This window comes from Nannospalax galili, unplaced genomic scaffold (assembly GCF_000622305.1).
Source record: "Nannospalax galili isolate Female #2095 unplaced genomic scaffold, S.galili_v1.0 scaffold1228, whole genome shotgun sequence".
In the NCBI taxonomy this organism is placed as follows: domain Eukaryota; kingdom Metazoa; phylum Chordata; class Mammalia; order Rodentia; family Spalacidae; genus Nannospalax; species Nannospalax galili.
Window position 1 is genome coordinate 156871 of NW_008358413.1, and position 7273 is coordinate 164143.

The following is a 7273-nucleotide window of genomic DNA, read 5'->3' on the forward strand; positions in this document are numbered from 1 at the left end:
CTTAGTCTGCTCAGCATTTCTCCTGACTCACGTTCTGCATGGTGGTTATTTGTGTACTCACTTCTTATTTCTCCCTGGGAGTTTGCAATTTTGCTGGGAAATCATTAAAGCAGCATTTAGCTGGGCTAAAAACCTTAAATGCTTCTAATTTGAAAATCTCTTACTGCTGAAAGATTCACAGCTCAAGGAAATTATGAGTGGGGAGATATGACCGCAAAGATGACAAGGCCAATTTTCAATGAGCTTGGACTGCAGGAGTATAGAAGCCTGGCTCTGACCTTGGCCAGCACTATACTACAGAGAACGTCTAGGCTGGATGGCCCATGTTCTCACCTGCAAAACAGACAGAATGTCACCCATCTCACCAAAGTGCCTCACAGGCTCTTGGAGCCAATGAATCCACCACATGGAGTGTTTGGAAAGCTGGAATTACTTTCCTTTTCTTCCCAATATCCCTGTTCCTTTTGGTAACACATTTTTGAAGCACACCTTTACAAGTAGAGGGGAGCACAGTGAAACTGGGAAGAGGGGTCCTGGGTTTCTATGTAAGGGTAATCATCCACTGAGGAGAGCCCCATGGCCTTGGGAAGGAACTCATTCCCTCAGGAGATACTCCAAGGGACGTGGGTCTGCTAAGGGGTCTTGGCATAGGCTTGTAAAAACATTATTCACCATAGCCCACAACCAAACATGGGTTTCCTTTTCCATGGATCTCCATGTGGTTAGTGAGAAAATCCTCTCAGGAAACTCTCCTTTCCTCTAGTGGGAAGATCTACAAGAAAATAAAAAGAACATGTGATTCTTTTTCCAAAAGGATAATTTCTTAATAGGACTGGTTTGAACATGGGTTCACTGCAACTGTAAAGAAGATAGCTCCGTGAGACCACAGACTGGCTTAGGATGTTGCTCCATGGGCTCTCTCTCCCACCCTCGTGACTCTACCATGGGTACCAGCACTCTCTGCCCTTGTAGAGGTCTTTAAGCACATGAATGTGTCACTCTAGTAACCATGAGCCTTCTTTAGCCATTGTCTCTCTCAGACATTTTTTTGTTTTTGTTTTAGGTCTTTTTGAGACAAAGTCTCTCTGTAACCCCAGCTGGCCTGGAACTCACTTTGTAGACCAGGCTAGCCTTGAACTCACAGAGATCCCCCCACCTCTGCTTCCCAAGTGCTGGGATTAAAGGTATGTACCACCACATCCAGCTCCTCTCAAACATTTTAAATATCTTCACCTTAGCACCTACTAGTGTGGTGTCTTTGTAACCAGTTGTCTATTATAGTTGAATAGCATTTTATTGCCTATTCAAATGGCTGCACTCTCCAAATTAAACTTTTTCTATCAGTGTTTCTCAGGCAGGGTGCTACTGACTTTGGAGTTGTAATTCATCAGTGTAGGACGGTCCCATATAACACAAGCCATACTGTATATTTGGACCATCGTCCCTTATTCACTTAGATACTGAAAAGAAAAAAGCTCTTAACATTTATGAAAACACTTGCTATAGAACACATTAAGTCCAGGGGGTCTTCTTAACAAGCAGCCATCACTGACATCTAAACAGTGTGGACTCTTCCTTATCAGGTGCCCCTTACTTGTCCTCTCATTCGACATATCTCTGTGGCTCACTGGCTTGGAGTGACAGTGTGGACTCTTCCTTATCAGGTGCCCCTTACTTGTCCTCTCATTCGACATATCTCTGTGGCTCACTGGCTTGGAGATATCCTTTAGTCCATTCCTGGGCATAGCATGACATGGTATTCCATATCAGTGGCAGGAGAAGGGCATTCTCCTAAGACTATGACCAACCTTTGACAGCGATCTGTGGTGTCTTAGCCACCCTAGAGGTAGGAGGTTTAATCTCCCCTCAGCCCTGCCTTTCTCCATGGACTCCAACTCATAAGTCAGGGCCTAGCTGAGCACTCATGCTTCCTCTTCAGTAATAGCCTCCTTCACCTGGTGTGCTCTGATGTGGCCAAAGAGTCACAGTTGGGTATGTGGGACCGTGACTGCTTCCAGGCTAGGCAAGCATTCAACAGAGCTCTTAGTCTGGAAAGAGGCCTCCTTGGAATGAGCTCCTAAGGCTTGAGACAGTGAAGAATAAGGCAGCTGTGTGAATGGCACAGGAAACAGTAGCTTGGGGTAGTGTTTTGGTTGACCAAGCCCCTACCTGGAGTCTTAAACTGCATTTAACCATCTCCATGTGAAGACATCTTGCAGAATGCCAGCCTGACAGATCATCAGTGAACTAGGCTGAACAGATGAGGTGGTCTGGCCACATATGCACACTTCTGTGTTGTTTCTCTTTTTCAACTGTTTCCTCATGAGGCTATTGGCTGGATTAGATAAATCCTAAGATTCCTTCCAGTAAAATTTTGGTATAAGGTTATAAATCAACCTCTATGACATCAGAACACAAACAAGTTCTCTTAAAGATGTCATTCTGGGAGGTCTCAAGGACCCCTTAGATAATGGTGGAGTTCTTCAGGGCTTTCAGGTAAGGATTGGGAGTGTCATCCTGGACTTTGACTACTACAGTAGGCTGTCATTCATCTTAGCTCACAGTTCCAGTAATATCAACATGGAATGCAGGGGACAATTCTCTTTCTATAAACCTTGCAGAGGCCTTGACCCCCACAAGGTCTCACACAGGAACCAACAGTGATGGGAGGGGCAGAGACATTTAGGCATAACCAACAAAGACTAATTCTGGATACAAGTTATGGATATTCATCATAGCCACCAAGCAACACATATATCTTTGTTCCCATTTTAAAGGAGTCAATAAACAGAGGAAAATGTGATGCTGTATACAAGAGCTCTTCTTGGAATATACCAGGGCTAGATGAAACTTTAAAAGGGACCCAAGAGACCAAGGCTGCAGAAGAGAAGAGGGAACCTGCTTAGAGATCCACAAGGACATACACATTCTTAACTGTTTTTATCTGGGAGGACTTGATCCAACAACGGCTTTTTTTTTTCTTTTTCTGGAATTTGTTTCCTCATCCATAAAATTAAGTGATGCCAATCATCTTCCCTACCTCAAAAGTCTATTTGATCTTTTCAAACAATGGTGCTAGGACAACTATATATCCATTCACAAACAATGAAGTTAGATCCCCACTCACACCTTATACTATACATAGGTTAACTCAAAATGGATTACTTAAAATTGTAAAACCCTTAGAAGAAAACCTAAGTGCAAACCTTTGTAACCTTGGGTTGGGTAATGACTTCTTACCTGCAATACCTAAAGCACAAATATCCAAAAATTAAAAGCAAATAAATCAGACATAATCAAATTGGAAAAGTTCTTGTGTTGCAAAGAATGTAATCAAGAAAGTAAAAGTACTGCTCATAGAATCATAGATAATATTTGGATATGATTGCTAAGGGTCTCATATTAACATTACTGAACATGACTCATGACTCAACAACAGGCAAATAACCCAATTTAAAAAATGGGCAAATGATTCTACCACACATTTAAAGAATTCACACAAATGACCCAAAGCATGTGAAAAGAGATAAGTCTTTAAGTCTGTTAAGACATTATGGACCATCAGGAAACACAAATCAAAATTACAATGAGATACCACTTCAAAGCAGGATGGCTATAATTCAAAAGATAATGATACATTTTGATGATCATGTGTGGAAATGGGGCCCCTCATATACTACTGGGGACTATATAAAAGTTTCTGTGGGAAACAGTATGGCAGGTCCTCAAAAGGGTAAACAGAGTTACCATGTGACCTAGCAATTCCATTCCTGGGTACTTAAGGAAAATGAAAATATATGTCCACACAGAAACATGTACATGGCTGGGCATGTGGCCCACACCTGTAATTCTAGCACTTAGGAAGTACAGATAGGAGCATTGAAAGTTTGAGGTCAATCTGGACTACATAATGTAGTTTCAAAACCAACCAAAATTTACACACAAATGTGCACTGCAACCTTCACCCTCATCAAAAAATAAAAATTTAGGGTGGCACACATCTTTAATTTTAGCACTTGGGAGGCAGAGACAGGCAGTTCTCTGTGAGATCAAGGCCAACCTGGTCTGCATAGTGAGTTCCAGGCAAGCTGGAGCTAAAGGGCAACACTGTCTCAAAAAAATATCCATTAGCTGATGGTTGAAATAAAATGTGAAATAGTCATATGAAAAAGTTTTCAGTGACATAAAGGATGAGCCTTGAAAACAGTCCTAAGTCAAAGACTCCAGGAACAGAGGGCTAAATCTTTAGTTGCATTTATGTGGAATACCCAGAACAAGCACATCTACAGAACTAGTGCTTGGCAGAGTATGGAAGGAAGAGAAGAGGTGAAGAAGACAGACAGTTAGTGGCTTCTTTCCAGGATACTGAAAATATTACAGCACTAGGTAGTGATATATGTACAGCTCTGAATGTGATGGAAATCAATGAATTACTTCAAAAGGGTGAAGTTGCTAGTACATGAATTATCTCTCAATAAAACAGACCTGTGAGTGACCTTTATGGAGTAACATTTGTCCTCAATGGTTCAGAGCTAACACTCCTGAAGAGGTTCTCAGTGTGGCTGCAGTATGCACACTACCTTGCCCAAAGCATCATAAATATATCCATGTCCCCCTCTATCCCCTGGGCTTCCCAGAGGAACACAGACAGCCTCAGTGTTGCCCCAGCTCTAAAACTTGCTTAGCTTTGCTACAGATGGAGGGAAGCACAATTTGTTTTCATTGTCTATGAGTTGGAGCTAGGACACAAAACGAGGAAAGCCAAGGAAAACCCAGTCTGTCCTAATATGGCCTGGGCAGATCGGATGGCGGCAGGTTACTGAGGCCAACATGTGGCTTCAGGATAGTGGTTTTCTGGCAGGAGGCATTTAAAAACATCATCGAGAAGCTGGGAGTGGTGGTGCAGGCCTATAATAGCAGCACGCAGGAGGAAGAGGCGGGTGCAGGGCGGGGGTGTCCTCCCATCAGTCTGGTCTTTACAGCAAGATCCTGTATCAGAAAACCATGGGCTAGGGATGTGGTTCAGCAGTAGAGCACTTGTCCTGCATATGCAAAGTCCTGAGTTTGAACTCAGCACAGAAGAAAAAACAAAATAAAACAACAACAACAAAAACCACACTAAGAAAATGCTTTTAAAAACCATTGAGAAATCTTGACAAAATACAGATATTCAGGGCTCAATCTTAGTTTCTGACTTCACAGGTCTGAAGAGGAATGCTGGCTTCTGAGTTTGGTAAGTGCACCCTTCTGACCATGAATCACTGGGTCAGACCCTAGTCCATGAAAAGACAAAGATCAGGCAAACAAGTCAGGAATCCAGGTTCTAAGAGCCTTCAGTAAGGGACCACATCATTCTAGGATAAGATCTGCAGTATTCACTCTGGGTGGGAAGTTTAATAGCAAAGGCAGTAACCATGCATCTATCGCAGATTCAGATATGATTAAGTAGGAGGTGAGCAGGCAGTTCCTGAGGATTCTGTCTAATACTACAATTTTAAGCTTTTTATTCCATATGGGTTTGGGGAGATGAAGTAGGTGAAGATAGACTTTTCAAAAAGCACCACTCAGGGCTGGGCATGACAGTACATTTCTGTAGGCTCAGCATTTGGGAGGCTGAGATGAGGATGGTTGCTAGTTTAAAGCCAGGTTGGGTCATATGGTGATTTCAAGGCCAGTATGGGCTATAAAATAAGACTTTGTCTCAAGAAAAAAGTACCACTGGATTTTAACAAAGATGATGAAAACTAAGTTTGCAGTCTTTTTTTTTTTAATATACAAATATTACACATTTAAGGAGTCCTCCCACACTTGTTTTGGGAAACAGTATTTACCTCACAGTTCTTTTAGTTACAAAGCTGTCGGGGACCCTGGAGAGGAAGATAGAGATGGGTAACTGCTCAGACATGAGAGCCAGGGGGAATGGGGAACTGGCTGGGAGAGCTTCTCTCCTGGATGGTACATTCATCACCTTGTTTATGCACTTTACAATGAACATATATCTCAGCCACTGCAAAGCATTTCAAATTGAATGATACATTTTCATTAAAAGTCAGTCTCCTAGACAGCCGTAATTTCTAGAGAGAATAAAAATAGACAGGTACCCTGAAGCCTGCAGGAGAGAGACCCAGAATGCTGCTGCTGTTTGGCCATGCCAGTCATCTTTACTGGATTGGTGGTCTTTAGGGGCATTGGCTATGTCTTCATTTTCAAATAGGAGAAAGAATTATCTTCCAAGGCATTGGTAAGCTAGAGGGAGGAACTGCCTGAAATGCTTGGGCTCTTGGGGAGCAACTCCATGGAAGAGTTGTCACAGGTCTCTGTGGTCCTGCACAATGTCTTCCCTTCCCAGTTTTCTTTTCTTCGATGACTTGCACAAGAGAAATGCAGGAAGGCAGCAAGGACTAGAATTTTCCCAACCACGGGAGCCCACTGAAGGCGGCCTGGGAAACAACTCTACAAAGTTGTATAGTTACTTGACAAGCTAATATATGAGAAATCACTTCCCCATGTTGAGTTTTCAGCAGCTGAGGAGCCAAAACCTTTCACAGATGAACCCTAAACTACCCATGACCTTGGTCTGAAGACGGCTTTCCCCTCCCTGAGTCAGATCAACAGAATGACTGCTCAGCTCTACTCCCCGAGGCTAGCACATATAATACTTGCTTTTCACAGCAGTACCTTGCTGGGTATGTGACATTTATAAAACTCAGTTGCTTTATCCCCCTATAGAGAAGATATGTACCGATCTCCTCATTCAGTTAGGTCACACTGCTTCTTTTTTTCAGTCAATGAAATTACCCCAAATGGTTATCATGGTTGGCCAGGACAGAAAACGAAGCAATGGAGCAGAGCTAGAAGAGCATAGGGTGGGAGTCTTGTCATACAGCTCCACCCCTCACCATTCAGCTGCCAAATGGATGCCACTTTAGATGCAGTGGCTTGGTATTGGCAAGAAAGGGGATCAGGATCTAGATAAAATAGAATGGATGATGCATCTCTAGTTCGACACCAACAAAAGTGCCACTTTCCAGAATGTAACATTTCCAATGGCAGCTCGGGGAGAGAAGCCACTCTTAGACCCTGTAACAGAAAGTGCTAAGGCAGCAAAATCAAGTAGGACACATAAGGCACATGCTGGATCTAAGCCTATGCATTTAAACCACAGCTTTATGCAACATTTCCTGTGATAACAGAAATATATTCTTCCTTCCCTGCACTTTCTACAATACTTGTAATTACAAAAAAAAAAAAAAAAAAAAAAAAAAGAAAAAAA

General features: G+C 42.5%; 1 protein-coding gene across 2 annotated transcripts in view; it reads right to left on the bottom strand.

Annotated features, from left to right (window-relative positions):
• Positions 1 to 7273, bottom strand: part of Myo5b (myosin VB) — a 361461-nt gene that overhangs the window by 79705 nt on the left and 274483 nt on the right. The gene's annotated exons all lie outside the window — the stretch shown is intronic.